Raw genomic sequence first — 15,750 nt, forward strand, 5'->3', positions numbered from 1 at the left:
ATTTAATGGGTTAAATCTGATTTTGGTCCCTGATACTGTATGCGGGATTTAAGTTTTGAATTTCTTGCACTATGTTTTTAAAAGCAGGGTAAACAATCCCACTGCCTTTAATTGGAATCAAATAATTCATTAAAAAAAAAGAATAATTTCAACAAAGTAACCTAATTTTAAACTTAGCTTTCATCAACCAGATATAAAATCAGATATTATATCAACCAGATAGAATAAGAAAGAGATCAATAAAGCAAAATGATAGAAAAGTCCTCCAGATTTTGTCCATGTCACGGTGGCAGCATTGCTTCCGTCTAAAGTTGGGGCATTTTCAACATTTTCCACGCTTTGAGGTGTCAGGCACTCATATTGAAGCTAGCAAAGAAATGCTACATATGGACGGGACAGTTTCAAAGCACACAGCTGACTTTTGAAGAAATTTGACTGTTGGTTTACCATGTGAAAAAGCCCCGTCAGAAGACCACACCATCAAGCGTTGCCGTGGCACAGCTCTGTACGTATAATCTGGAATTCGGGCCTCCAGAATCTGCAGATAGATCCCAGTTAATCATTCAGGTCTGCAGAGATACACACATGTAGCCGAATAATAAAAACAGAAACTTCACAGATAGCTGTCTATTCTGAGAACATCTGTATGCAGCTATTATTCCAGGTGACAAAGGTAATGTCATACCCCTCTGCCCTTAGGGACAACAGGTGAATGCGTGGACAGACTCACTTTTGTGTTTCTTTTCTGAAGTATGTAGTTTTTGTTTTCCATTACCTTCCTGCAGGTATATCCAGCTTGGGATCTGCATGTTTCCTAAGCAAGGCTGCTGGCCTGAACACCTTGCTTAACTTTTATTGTTTGTTGACTCTTGTGCCAAATCTTTGTCTCCCTGCTCCATCATCACTCCAAAAGCTGAGACACAAAGCTGCATTCTCTGTGTTTTGGTTCCCTTATATCATATCTTATATTAAAAGGGAGTTTTCATTTTGGTCCTTATAATACCATCTTGACCATATTGGTCTTACAGAAGCTGCATTAGAAAACAACATATATCTGTTACTTTATGAAAAAAGTAGACTCAGTTGAATTCTCTCATAGCACTGCACTGATATACATGGGTTGGAAAATATAAGAAAGAGATATTTCTTTTCAATCTCAATATTTTGACGGTTCATGTCCACTTTTGGTATGATTTCATTAGTAATCATAATGACATCAGGAACAATCCCAGAATGGGGTGTGGAAAAAATGTGGACTCACACTCTGGCACAACATTTAGAGCATTAAGAGTTTGAATACACAAAGCATCTTTACCTGAGCGACAATGTCTTTTTTTTTTCTTTTTCTGCAACTTCTTCAAAATCTATAATTGTATTATTGTTGGTCAGTAATGTGTTATCAGTAGTTTTTTGTCTACATATATTTGTATGCTAGCCTTTTCTGCACTTTTTCTTTCTGTTATTGAGTATTAAACCCAACGTTGGAAATTAATAATACAATATGTAGCTCAGTGAATCGGAACCAAACTGGCAAAAATAGATAAAAAGGGGTCAATTAGACTCTGAGTGATGTTTTAAAACATGTACATTTATTTTAACCACCTACTGGTTTTAATACAGCAATTATTTTGAAGATTGCCTTCTTTTTTCTTTTTTTTTTTCCGAAGCTTGCCATCCACGAGTCGGACTGCATATTTGTCAGGACTTTTAGGGTCACGGCACACACTATTTGCAGATAGTGCATTAGCCAGACAATGTCACAATTGTAAGACAGTAAAAATGAGAAAGAAAAGAATTGAAAGGGGTTTTTAAAAGCAAAAAGTGGATTAAGAAGTGCAAATGTGATCTCAGAGTCCAACCTCAATCACGGCTAACTGAGCCACCACGGGTGGGTGGAATCAGGCTTATCTGCGATAACACCCCTGATACCCATTATTTAGTAGTTGTGGCAGCAGTATATGTTGGCGGAAAGATGGAAAGCGACAGAGCAGCAGAAGGAAGAGAGATGGATCTTCTCTCAGCCTTATGTTTTCACAGAGGTGGGGAGATACAAACAGCTCACAGGGTTGCTCGACTGATCACTACAGACACAAAGAGGTCGTTGTCCAGCCTGAAGCAAAGTGCTTTTGTTTGCCATGGAAGCATGACCATTTGAGACGGCCTGTATTTGCCCAGTAAAGGAGGTAGTATAGAAAAGATAAACTAGACATGAAAGTTGAAGGTAAAGCATTAGCTGCCCTGCTTTACTTCTTCCGTTGCTGTAATTCATGTGGGACAATATTTCAGACACAACATAGTATCGCAGCCATAAATAAAACAGTATTAATCACCCCCAAGTCCCGTTTGATACCTCTCTCACATTTATCAGCCTTTTAATATTAACATAGATTAAGGGCACGTCTCTCAACTGCAGCCGCTGTTTTGCTCCAGATAGGGCCCAAATTAAAGCCACCTGGTATGAAATGTAATATCTGAAGGTAAACCACTGGGAGCATCATTTCTTGGGACAGGTGAATATGTGAAGGTCCATTCCAGCATAAAACCGAAAGAATAAACATGTACAAGGATAAACTTATTATATTTTCATATTTTGCAATATTCAGCTGTTTGTACAATAAGATTAACAATATTGACTTTACTGCGTATAATTCACTGAATTTGTTTTGTTGCAATTTATCACAACACCTTATTAAATAACAATTATGAGAGATGGTATATTTCACTCCTCTAAAATGGGTCTAGAGTTGATCGTTAAAGGCAGGGTAAGCGACTTCAGGGTATTTGAAAACAACAGCAACAAACCACAGAGAAGAAGCTCTTCCCTCTCCGCTCACTCCAATGCTCCCTGAAAAACATAAACATAAATAACATTTCCAACAGCAATGGCATGAACCTTCCCCCTGTCAGTGATTGGCTGGAGCAGTGTTTGTTATGGTTCGGGTGGCAGTCTGCCTCCAGTCTGTTTGTTTCCAATTATCATAGGCAGGGCTGTGTAAGACGACCAGCATGTGAATGGTGAGAAAATCTAAAACTGCTTACCCTACCTTTAAAGAGCTTTTTCTGACACACCTTAACCCACTTATGGAATGACATTTTTCCCATACCCGTTTTTCTTTTCCTTTCTGTTGTGGTGCTTTGTCCAACTTTCCTTACTGAATTGACAAAGACCCAGTTGGGGATATTCAAACATCTGAAGTGTGTTTTGATGTGTTTGTTTTCCCTTTTTTCCTCTTGCCAGGGGGTACAGCCTCATACAGTATATAGCTCATATATAGCTCTGATGACGGACAGTTTGTGTTCCAGTGCATGGGTGGGAATGGAAAGCTCAACAATGAACTCCAAAAAGAGAACACCACCAAGCTGCCAATGCAGATATGTGGATGACACATGGATCAAAAATTCAAACTCAAAAAGTAGGAGCTTTTACTTCACACATCAAGTCAGTGGACAGCAACGATGACTTCACCAGAGGGGATCCGAAAAATAACAAGCTGCATTCTTTGGACTCTGGTGTGTATGTCGAGGTGGACGGCGATCTCAACACTGAAACACACACACACACACACACACACACACACACACACACACACACACACACACACACACACACACACACACACACAGATATCTGCTTTGTGATTCACATCCCCCACTGGAACACAAACTGCACTAGTATTGGCTTCATCTACGGGTATTTCCAAAGGCAGATCATGTTGCTCCCCCTTGTTTACCATCCATGGTGTGATGAAGATGTCCACAATGTTGTTCCATGACAAAAGCATCACAAAACATAACAGTAGGGATTAATTTTCTTTTATTTAGTCCAAGAGTTCTGCTGACAGTATGCTTAGTGGTTATTAATATTTTTGTTATTGTTAGAAATAATTTAACCAACCAGTGAGATGTTGTTTCATGCTGAATATAAACTCCTTAAAGGTCTTTAAAATCCCCAGATTCCCTGAAGAAAATGCAGAGGACATCGCCTCCGGTGTCCTCCGTGGCGTAGCTGTGGTCCTACTAATTACTGATTGTATTAACCTTAATCAGGCGTTCCAAGAATAACATTACTTATTGTTGCTCAACAACACCTGGCTGGGGTGGAATCAAAATCTACCCCTTCTTTCCTCAACTTTTCATTCTCACCTTTTACCCCCCTGACAATCGAATGTGCCAGTTCTTGTTTTTCTACCTCTTTCTAACTTTCGAGAGTGGAACACGCCGTCCAATCACACACCCATTCCAGTCACTGCCCTTGGCGAGTGCCTCATAAAAAGTGGGGGCAGGCGCATGTTCATGCTGCTGTTTAACACGGTTCCTGATGTAGCTAAAGTGGCTCCGTTTTAGATGAAGCCTACATGATAATGAGCAGGTGTTAGAATGTGTTTATGTGTGAATGACTCTGACTGCCATTGTGCATCTGACAATAGTCTTTGATGAAGGTGATTTAGAGTGAATGGCAGACTCGACTTTAATCTGGGAAAAAGGAAGAAAACGTGTAACATACAGCACATGCAAGTACACGTTCACTCACATTATGAGTCTGCTGCACGTACGACCCAAATACTGTTATATTTATAACATTTTTGTATACTGTAGGTAACCTGCTGTAAGGTAGAATGAAATGAAATATTTCTATGCCTGCTGCCAGTATTAATGTGGGTGTAATTATTATTTCCATACATCTATCCATGCATCCAGATATTCATTTTTATTGCCAATATCCACTCTATCCATGGTGTGCGCCCCGCATGGATGGGTGCATTCATATTAAAACCATCTGTTTCTCTGGGTTGTCTTTTGCGGTAACTGCTAGAAGACATCTGTCTCAGGAGTTACACATTTTTAGTTGCACACACACACACACACACACACACACACACACACACACACACACACACACACACACACACACACACACTTTTACGCATAAGGCCCTATCACACCTTGACAATTAAGCCAGCGCATTCCAATATATCAACATTTCTTTAAAACGCTGGCATAGCGTCATCTAGCACGGTTTTTTTATTTTTTTTATTTTGGAATTATACACAACGGACACATAACGTATTATTACCTTTTATAGACCACTTGGATAACATAGAGATTACTTCTACCAATGAATGCTTTGCATGTTGTAGGCGTCCACAGCTTATGCCCAACGATATTCCAAATGATCTAATGTGCACAACAGCGTATCACCGACGACTTCTTTTTGTACTGCTGGGAGGATGTTTCACTTTTAAAGATATTGTCTTATTTGGAGATCAAACAAAGTTAAATAAAAAAATATCAGTTATTATCGGTCTTCTTAATTACTAATGACCAGTGTTGCTTCAACCTTGATAACTTCATAATGGTCGATGCCTTGCATGAACCATAAAACAGTTCTTGTCAAGATTAATGAAACTTTGCTGTCTTTTTTTTGTATATGCTGTGCAGTAACTGGCATTCATTGCTTCACAGAACGGTTTTGATTGGGTAAGGCAAGTTTATTTCTAGCAAAATTCAACAACAAGGTGATTCAATGTGCTTTACAAAGGTTAGGGTTCATTATACTTCCCATTAGCGACATTCCAATCTGATCATGTGATCAGAAATCAGGGCCGATCCAATCATTTCTAAATGATCAGATAGAAATTATTGGATTTTTTATTTTTATTTTCCACTTAATTTCATTGTTTTTATTTTGTATTGTCGACCCTTGAGTTTTGCTGTTAACAATTATGATTCATGTGAGGCGGGGAGTAGATGTAACCTTCAATCTAGAGTCCCAGTAGTAGCTAGTGATCTGACATAAACGTAGTGCAAACTTGCAGTGGGGTCCTCAGCATTTTGGAAATGTCTGCAATTTGGAAATATTTTAAATTGGACAGCGAGGTAAATAGTTGAATGAAATATTTTATTCAGGATTACTGTGTTGCATTGTGTAATATTTTAGTTTTGTACAATTTTACAATTAGATAAACCTCAAGAGGTGTGAATTATCCTATATTTTACCAGGGTCTCAGTCCTTATTTAACTTGTTGCCAATGTTTTGAGAGTCTACATGATAAATACATATTAAGGTGGTAAAAATTCTTGATCTCCTGAAACCAATCAGAAACTGATATTTCTTCTAAACAGCTGACATTCGCTGACAGGTAGAATAACCAGTGTTTCTGTTTCTGGCTGTTTTTGCTTTTTATTTATTCATATTGTTGTAGAAAAAAAAGTACTAGTAGTATGAACAGTGGGTGTCAAGCTGAGGTATGAAAGATCGAGACAGATTTCTGAGATAACTTTTTTGAGAATTGATAGAAATGCAGATCCAAACCTCTTTCGACTGAAGAGGAGTTTAGCATTCTGGAGTGATGGTTTGCTGCTCTACTTTGAAACAGTGCAAGCTCAAATATGATCTGAAATGAGACCTTTCCTGCATACTCTCCATAAAATTTGGCAACATAAAGTTGTGAATTAACTTTTAAAGGAGCAACATCGGGAAATAGGTTAAGTGGACTGATGACGTTAAAAATACCTTTTTGATCACAAAGAATGTGGGTATGTTTTGAGAAAAAAATTCATAAATTAGCTGTTCACCTGAAGATGGTTGGGATAGGCTCCAGCAGACCCCTGTGATCCTCATTAAGAGGAATAGATAATGCTCTCATTAGGAAGGTAGAGATAATGGATGAATGCATGTAAACAGAAATTAAGGGAATGAAGATCCCTCAGACTCTTAAGAATACAGATTGATTGATCACTGGACGGTGTTGGAGTCAATGGCCCAGGGAACCTTTTACCGGTGGAGAAACAGCTTCAATTAAATACTGGCTAATTCTGGAAGAAGACCTCTAAATATAAACTTAACAACAGACAACCAAAAGTGGTACATTCTGAAGCTTTTCCCTCATATTATCAAATACCTCAAGATAATAAAAAAATCTGGAATAACAGAATATTTAGCAGAAAAAAAAACAGATTAAATTCCACAAGTCAATATATGAAGGTCTCTTTGCTGGCTGCGGAAATCTTTTATTTAAAAAATGAAAAATAAATAAAAACTCAGCCCAAGGGGATGCTAGTAAATACATGCTGTTTCTCTTCAGACCCTTGTATTTCCTTCTTATTTGGATTTTTTTAAGAGGTGGAGAGGATATTTTTTTATTCTTGCTAGCAACAATAACAATGTGTGTAATCTTTAACTTCTAGACCGTTTAAAAATCAATTGATTTACCAACTTCTGACCAGGAGGGCCCAGCTTTATTGCGTCACTGATGCATGCCAGTTATAGCCATGTTTCTAGTAAAGTTAAACTAAACATAGTATGAACAGTTTTTGCTTCTTACTGCAACTTACCCAAAATTTTTGCATTCTAAACCTACCAGAACCTCATATTCTCCAACTTAAAATAACTGCAGCTCTTGTGAAAAGTCTTCCTGGGAAGTGTGTGGGATCTGCATTGTGTTAAATAAGATTTGGAACACAAAGACTCTTCCGCTGGCAAAAAAAAAAAAATCTAGTACCCTTGAGACAGTGGTCCTTCGTGCATACTTTGGAGATGATCTGATTGGCCCTGGGTCCCAAGGGCTCACTCTAAAGTCCTTCCTCTTGCAGTAGTTATAACTCTGTGCCTGAAGTTACTTGGAAATGTCAGGAGAGATCTATTAGCTTATGATAATGTCTCCTACTATACAGTATGTCAGTTCACACCCATATTCTTGTACTGGGTGCTAATGAGACAACTCAGGAGAGAGACACCTCTTGATCCTAAGGTGAGGAAGTGACACTGGAGCAACACTGGCACAGATGTTAATTCAACACAGAAGCTGCGTGTCAATCAAAACTATTTAAAAAAAAGTTCCAACCGCTACACGATTGTTAAAATGAGCTGATATAGTTCCACATGGTATTATGAAATGCAGACACCTGTCGAGTGTTTGATGCAACGTTATTTTAGACTAAGAAAAGCCTGTGATGTGATAACATTCGCCATCGGTGCTGGTTATACCTCCCACTAATCAAAATGAAGATGAAACAACAAGGTGTAATTTCACTGTGTTCCAGTTGTATGTTTTTTTTTATTAATTTGCAGAGAGGCAAATCTGCGGTGGGTTCAGACACGGCCTGCCTGGATAACTGTTGGCAAAAGTGCCAGAGTGATTTCTGTTGCCACTAAACCCTCCTGTGAGATTCACAGCTTGAGCCTTGGGACCACTGCCAAACTAGTTTAAGGTCACCTTGGTGAACAAGCTGGCAGGAAGCAGAGAGCCCCCATACAGCTGCTCATCCAAAATGCTTCTCTCCCCGACATTCGACATGAAAGGGAGGGGGTTGCTGGCAATCATCTGTCTCGCAGTGCTACCCACTCATCAGCTGCATCAGCTGCACTCCCACACCTTTACTAAAGCAGTTTCATATTTCACCTTCCCTGAGAGCAGTTTCTGCCTACTCATTCTGCCCCTTCTCTGAACTTTACAAACCATTTCCCACCGCTGTTATGTGAAGCCTGTGCTCCACCTAACAAGGTCCTACTGACCTCCAGCTTGTGTCCTCTTCAGCCTTGGCCTTGGAAAGCTGTCCCCACCGCAGGGTTTGCAAGTTTAATTAACCCCAAACCTGGATGAAGCCAATTTTGACAGCCTACTCGCATCTGGGCTGCTGCAAGTGGCGATGCAGTAACCCCGATAGTCATACGCCTGACTGTCTTTGAAGCACAAACAGAATAAATTAAGGGTAAAAGTTCTACAAGACACGTCACCCCTTGTTAGAGAAGATTAATTGAAAACATTTCTATTTTTAAATGACGCTTTAATGCACTTTTTTCAAATCAAGGGAAATTAGAGAAATTCAGACACCAACCTAGCTCATTTTCTTCTACAAATTAAAAAGTAAGAGGAAAAGAGAGGCTTCAGCCCAGTCACACTCATTGCTGATGTTTGGTGGCTTATAGTTGCAGTTTCTTAAACGGATGTCTATTAATGCAGGCATTTTTTAATATTCTCTTTAGTTAAGGTACCTTTACTTAATGGCAAAAGGACTGTCACCTTGGCTAATTGATAGAAGATAAAATCACCTGCAAATTCTTAGCTATCAGATTGGAGAATATGTCCACAGTGCCATCTACCTTCTTTCTAACTATGTAGACTGGAAAAGGTTGACCAGTCTGTTGTACAATGTGTTACAGTGCTATTTTTAGATTTTGGTATCAAAGGAGACTCAAGAGGTGTAACTATACACAAAATGTAATGCAGCAACGGAGGTCAATTATTTTCTAATGGTGCTTTTCCACTAGTACCTACTCAGCGCGACCCTACTCGCCTCAATCAATCAATCAAATTTTATTTATATAGCACCTTTCATTCAGGTACATGAAATACAAGGTGCTTTGACATTTTGATTGAAAAATAAGCATAATAAACAAATAAATAAAAACTGGGAGACCAAAAAATAAAAACTGGGAGACCAATGCACCCTGACATACAATATAGAATATATAACATTTATAAAAAGATAAAAGTTCAAGGATTAAGGCTAAAAAATAATCAGTCCACAACAATAAAAAATAATAATAAAAAACATTATAAGAGATAGATAAATAAATAAAACAGATACCTTTAAAAAATGTTAAACAGAATAAAACTATAAAATGTGATGCTACATAAAAGCCAGACCAAAGAGATGAGTTTTTAGTCTACGTTTAAAAATGTCCACATTTCCAGCTCCTCTCAGATCCTCCGGCAGGCTGTTCCACAATTTTGGAGCATAGGGGCTAAAAGCAGCATCACCAAATCTTTTAGTTCTACTCTGTGGAACCTCGGTTTTGCGCTTCTCCACTAGGGGTGGAGGCGGGTGGAGGCGTGCTGAGTAGGTACTTTTTCTGTATCTATTCTGCCGAGGTTCTAAGCGTGCTGAGTCGGCTGTATCTGACGTCATCACACTACAGGTCACCGATTGGTCGGGGGCGGGGCCGTCAGACGTTTGAATCAGGAGGCGGAAATCAGCGAAAGAGCGACTTGCGGTTTCTTGTTGTATTTTATTCAACAGGCAATGGCAGCGCAAAAGTCTGTTTCATGATCCAACTCTGAGGTTCAGATGTTCATAAACCTGAGGCTGAGGAGAGAATTAAAAAGGGATCTAGACGGGCGATAAGGAACGACAAGATCTACCAGGAGCTCTGTCACTTCATAGCACTTCGCGGCTCCAGCTGACTTTTCATCAGCGCCGAGACAAACAAACAAAAAAAGAAGCGTTGCTGCTTGAAGCTTCTCTCACTCTAACTTTTTTACTTGATATCGAACACAAGCCACAGACCCAGCAGCACATCTATCATCTCCTCCATGTTCTACATCTTTAGTGTTGTTGTCTTCTCCGTTTAGATCACACAATCAAATACGTCACAGCAGCTTCGCTCCAATCCCGCCCACTTCTCACCTGAGTGTCTAAAAACAAATGAGGGCAAGGCGAGACGAGGCGTGGCGAGTTGAGTCGGGCTCACTAGTGTAAAAGTGCCATGTGTGCTTTGTGCTTTGTTTAAGAGTAAACTGTTCCTGTTGAACTTATGCTCTATGCTCATGCTGAACATGGACATACTTCAGCTGTTGCATGTCCAACTGATGAAGTATACAATAGTGCACTTTAATCAATAGGCACGGCTGCCTGGCTGATTTACGTTCCTTCCCTTAACTATAATCATGGTATATTGGTTTTGATTGAAAGAACAAGATTGTGGATACAGGTGCTTGGAATTAGTTTCCTCCGCAAAGTGGCTGCAGAAGTTTAGTCATTTAGAGGATGCTACAAGTATAACTGTTGTTATTCGATATAAAGAGGAACAAACTGAGGTGGTTCAAGCGTCTGGTTGGGAAGCCCCAGAATGCGTGATTAGGGCACCATCTTGGGCAAGTCCAACTGAGAGAGAAGCCAGATAAACTGCAGAGACTACCAACACTTTCCCTGGGAAATTGTGGTATAAAGACACACTGGAGATCCCCTCTTTATTCCGCCTCCACTCTGCAGTAATGCATTCACAAATCCCACAAAGGAGCAATATTTCCTCTCCAGTAAATGTTTTCTTAAAAGGAACCCTGGCTATTAAGACATGTAGGTCTTAAAAGATAAATGTTGGTATCAATTATAACAATGTGATATAAAAAACCTTGTTGATGTCTTCGTTTTTATAAAATTTGAAAATATAATTTAACATGTAGGTCGCCATTGTTGTTTACATTCTGGGTAGTGACGTCAGACGGTGGCCCCTGCTAGCCCCCGTACACTGTTTTGACACCCAGAAACAGATGAAAACACAGCTAAACATTAAGGTGACGGCGCACCTACAAAAAAGTAAAAAAAAAAAAAAAAAAAAAAAGTACAGCACCATAAAGCATGAACTATAAAAACACCATAAAATTCAGACAGACTAACAGACCACACGTTTCAACTAGCAGATGCTACAATAAAAACCCCAGCCAGATCTGGCGTCATTAAATAAAATAAAGATGTTCTTGCCTATTTGACGCGAAGTCTGCGCCTCCCGTTTCGTCAAAGTCCCGGGCCAGTCCCCTCAGCCTCTGGTCTGTCATCAAACCGTGGACCCAGCACTGAAGCCGGTTTTAGGGGGGGAGAGGGGTGGACTATGCCCACCCAAACGTGCCCACGTTTGCCCACCGGCGTCTCCATCCCGGCGGCGGCGAGAGAGGATGGCGGAGCGCTGCAGGCTGTAGAGCCACGGCTACGGCGTCTACGCCGTAGGCTACGCTGTAGCCTACGCCGTAGACGACGTAGCCTACGCCGTCTACGCCGTAGCCTAATGCACTGGTAAGATGCGCACGACATTGATCATTTTTGCAGATCTCCCGTGCATCACAGAACTTTGATCCAGTTTGCCTGAACCGAGACGTCTTATGGGCTCCCTCGTCAGCCTCCACGGCCGGGAGAGTGCTGCTCAACTATGTTTTGGATACCTGTCCCAGTTAAACTAACGCGGCTTATCTTCCCAGAGCCACCGCTCTACGTCATCGCCCCCAGAATGCATTGCGCAGGTAAAACATGGCGCCTCCCGCAGGTCAAAATATGTAATAAACATTGTAGATTTTTAAAGCAATTAGATTATTTTATGTGTTTCTAACAACATATTTTAGTATAAGAGAACAAATGTGGCTAATTAGGGACTACAAGTCTTAATAACCAGGGTTCCTTTTAAAGAATAGTTGTATTCCAGCAATCTGAGAAGTATCTCTTATCTCCAAATCGCGGCTGACAACAGTGGACAATTCCCAAAACCGGAGGTATGTGGTCTCTTATTGCTTTGTCCAGTTGATGCCCTGTTACTACCTCCTAAAGGTGGAACAGCTGCAGAACAAAATGTTGCACGTTTCTGCTTCTGTGTGGTTCACACGCATGGCTGGAGAGGAGTAAGGCACTGCAGATGTGGAGCCCGCTGGCTGCGTGAATGTGGTTAATATGTCTTGACTGGCCTGGGAATGTCTCAGTGTCCACTTGAAGAGCTGGAGGTAGTGTTCAGAAAGAGGGATGTCTGGGTCTGCTATACCTGTGATCCAAACCTGCAGAAATGAGGAAACTCAGATGTTCTGCAATTTCTTTTTCAAACTCTCAACTGTAAAATGTATTTATAATGAAGACCAAAACAGTGAAAAATCAACTCAAGTATATTGATCTGATGCTCTACAAAACTGGAGTTCATACAAACCATCATGCCCTTGAGGCCTGAGTGTCTTTCATTAACAGGTTAGGATGGATATCTCGGTCTGGAGAGGAGCAAGACAGTAGACGAAATATTCTTATGCAAGACCAACAATGCAGTCCACAACACAAGTGCAACAGATGAAAAATAACTTGTATGCCGGCGAAAAACTCGGTAGGATTAGATGCAGTAGGGAAGAAGAAGCTGAGGTCTCCGTTAATCCGCTTGAAAGAATAAAATGACCTAAAGCCTTACTGTAAAAAAGAGAGTTTATACCAAATGTCCACCTTACATATGAATATCCAGTTATCTGAATACTCAGCACCAGAACTGGAATCCACTCAAGTTTTTGGATCTTCACACTCATGGTTTGTGGCACAAATCTCCAGGCTTACATTAGGATAATTAAAAAATATTAAAAAGCATCCCATAAAGACAACAATGAGAAATTATTTTTTATTTCACATGGTGGGTGGAAATTATCAAGAGAAGTCACCTTTATTCAGTGGAGGCCTCATTTAGAGAGCAGTGAAAAGGACCCACCGGACAAAACACTAAAGTTTTTTGTCTCTATCTTACCTTTAAAACTTTTCAACTAGCACAGCATTTCATTTGAATGAATGCATTTGAAAACATCATTAAATAGCTCAAACCCTCTTGGGCCAACCAGCTGCTTTCTCAAAGTTCAGCAGTTAAATGAACAGATAAGTGAGTGCTGGTCTTTTTCTTTTCCAGTGTATATCAAATGGGCCATCATTTGCATGCATGAGGGTTGAAATGAAAACACTGAATGAAAATATAACCCTTATCGCTCCTTACAGATATGGGTCAGCTGTATTTCAGACATCAATAAGATTTTCTTATTTGAAGACATGTGCGAGGGCAAGCCTTTCGGAGGGGGTTGGGGGAGACGCTGGATCGCGGACATTTCTTGCATTGCCTGTTTGCAGCCCTGATACTGTATTCAACTCACAGCTGAGGACGGGAGTGAGGCTAATCACCAGCAGACATACCCAATTCAAAGCTGACTTTGGGGGGAAATTTAATTAACATAATAACAAATGAAATGGAGCATGAAGAGAAAAAAGATTGTTTCTACCTGCTGAGTGCAGAAGAAGGGTGATCGGTGTCAAGACAATGGAGAGAAAGTGACTTAGCCTTTAACTGTGGAAGGCAAGGGGTCATGCAGGTCTGTAATGAATAAAAAGAAAGGTGGATATTTTTGTTCCACCAAAAACATTGATGTATAAATGATAAATGTTTGATAGAAAGAGGTAAAGTGCATGCAGTGAATGGGAAATCTCTCTATGTTTGCAGTTCATTACTGTATAGAGCTTGTATGTCCTATTAGTCCCCCCGGTTTCTAAACTTAGAGGACTTCCATTCCGATGTAAAATGACCAAAATTATTATTATTTTAAAACAGATGACAGCTGAGATGAAATAAAAAAGGAACTAGTGAAATTCAACAGCTATGTCAGCAGAGCTGTGAATACCTGGGCAGTGTGGCACTGTGGAGTTTTTGTCAGCACTGTCACGCATCACTGTCTCATGAAATTGGAAACACAGAGAAACACAAATCTTGACATTGCTGGATATCTGTATGACATTGGGCACGTTAATCCAACTGTCTCCGTGTGCATGTGCAAGCACCTATTGGAGTACAGAGCAAACAATGGCTTTTTTGGAGGGGGGGGGGGGACTGCACGAGTTACAAATGAGACAAAGAACCAGCAGTGAATGTACTTTTTTTCCCCCCTTTGTCCTTCGTACAATGTTATCTAATAATCCAAATCTGCATCTAGTCTTTTTCATCTGTGACTTTCTGTGACTTGGCCTATGCAATAATTATATCCTCCTTGCCGGGTCACCACTGAGGCTAGAGGATATTGGGAATTATTCATTGTGCGAGTGCCATGCCGCCGTTGAACCTCAGTGGATACGAAGTGGTGTTCATGAGGGCACAGAGCACACAATCCTCCTCCCAAAACACCCACAAAGCCTCTGGCTTCCTGTTTCTTCTGCCTTCCTTCTCACTCTCCTTCCTCCTGGATCCCAATGACTGTACGGAGGAGGGAAAGTGACTATTTTCCCCCTCTACTCTCAGTAGGTAGGCCTCTTAAGAAACAGCAACATCTCATGATTATAATTTCCTCCCTCTTTCTCCCTAAAGCCTCTTTAGCATCTCCTATCCTCGCCCTCTTCAAGTAAAGTCACCTTACTGCCTAGGTTTGATAGCGGTAAAGATGTTTCTTGTAGGAAATGGAAAAACAAATAGTGAAAGGAGGGTAGAGAAAAAAAACAGAGAAGGCGAAAGGAGCTCTGAAACACGCAGCTGTCTTAATGAGATCCACGAGGTTCTACCGAAACTAATTCCACCTAACTAATACTGCAGCCTAACAACAGGCATCATGTAATTTACATTTAAATTAAAAAGAACATTAAAAAGGAAGTTTTAATTCCGTCACTTTGCCTTTGAAATGAAGAGGGGGGAAAAAAAACGACGACTTGCAACACCGGCCCTGGTTTGATTCATTTGATTCGTGTGCATTGGAGGGCTGAACAAAGGATCTGGATCAGACACGGGAGGCCAGCAGCTCAGCGCAATCAGTGAATTCAGCTAATGACAAGAGTGCCAGGTGTATCGCCAGGTGTGGCTGATTAGAGGGAATGAAGGTGACAACTGGTGCCGCGTTCCAGCTGAGACTGGAAAGGAATTTTCTGATGAATGAGCCACAAGATAACAGCTACAAACTTTTCCTTCGATTGTGAAAATAGTCTACATGTTGATTTGAATTTGACTGATATGAACAAAATTGGAAATGAAATGAGAAGCCAGCAGGTGTATTTCTTTTTAAATTGTTAGACATCTCAGATTTTGAGTCAAATGTTTGACGTGATTACAGGTTTGTTAATACAAGAGTGCAACTTAGATATCTCCAGTTAAAAACAACAAATCCAAAAAATTGACATTGTAATTAAAGGAGCTTGAGGCTCCTTTTAAGAAATGAGACTCTAGCGCCACCCTTCACCACGACAGCCGTTGGGGGTACTGCAGCCAACAGTGAAGCC

Source organism: Cololabis saira, chromosome 20 (assembly GCF_033807715.1).
Source record: "Cololabis saira isolate AMF1-May2022 chromosome 20, fColSai1.1, whole genome shotgun sequence".
In the NCBI taxonomy this organism is placed as follows: Eukaryota; Metazoa; Chordata; class Actinopteri; order Beloniformes; family Belonidae; genus Cololabis; species Cololabis saira.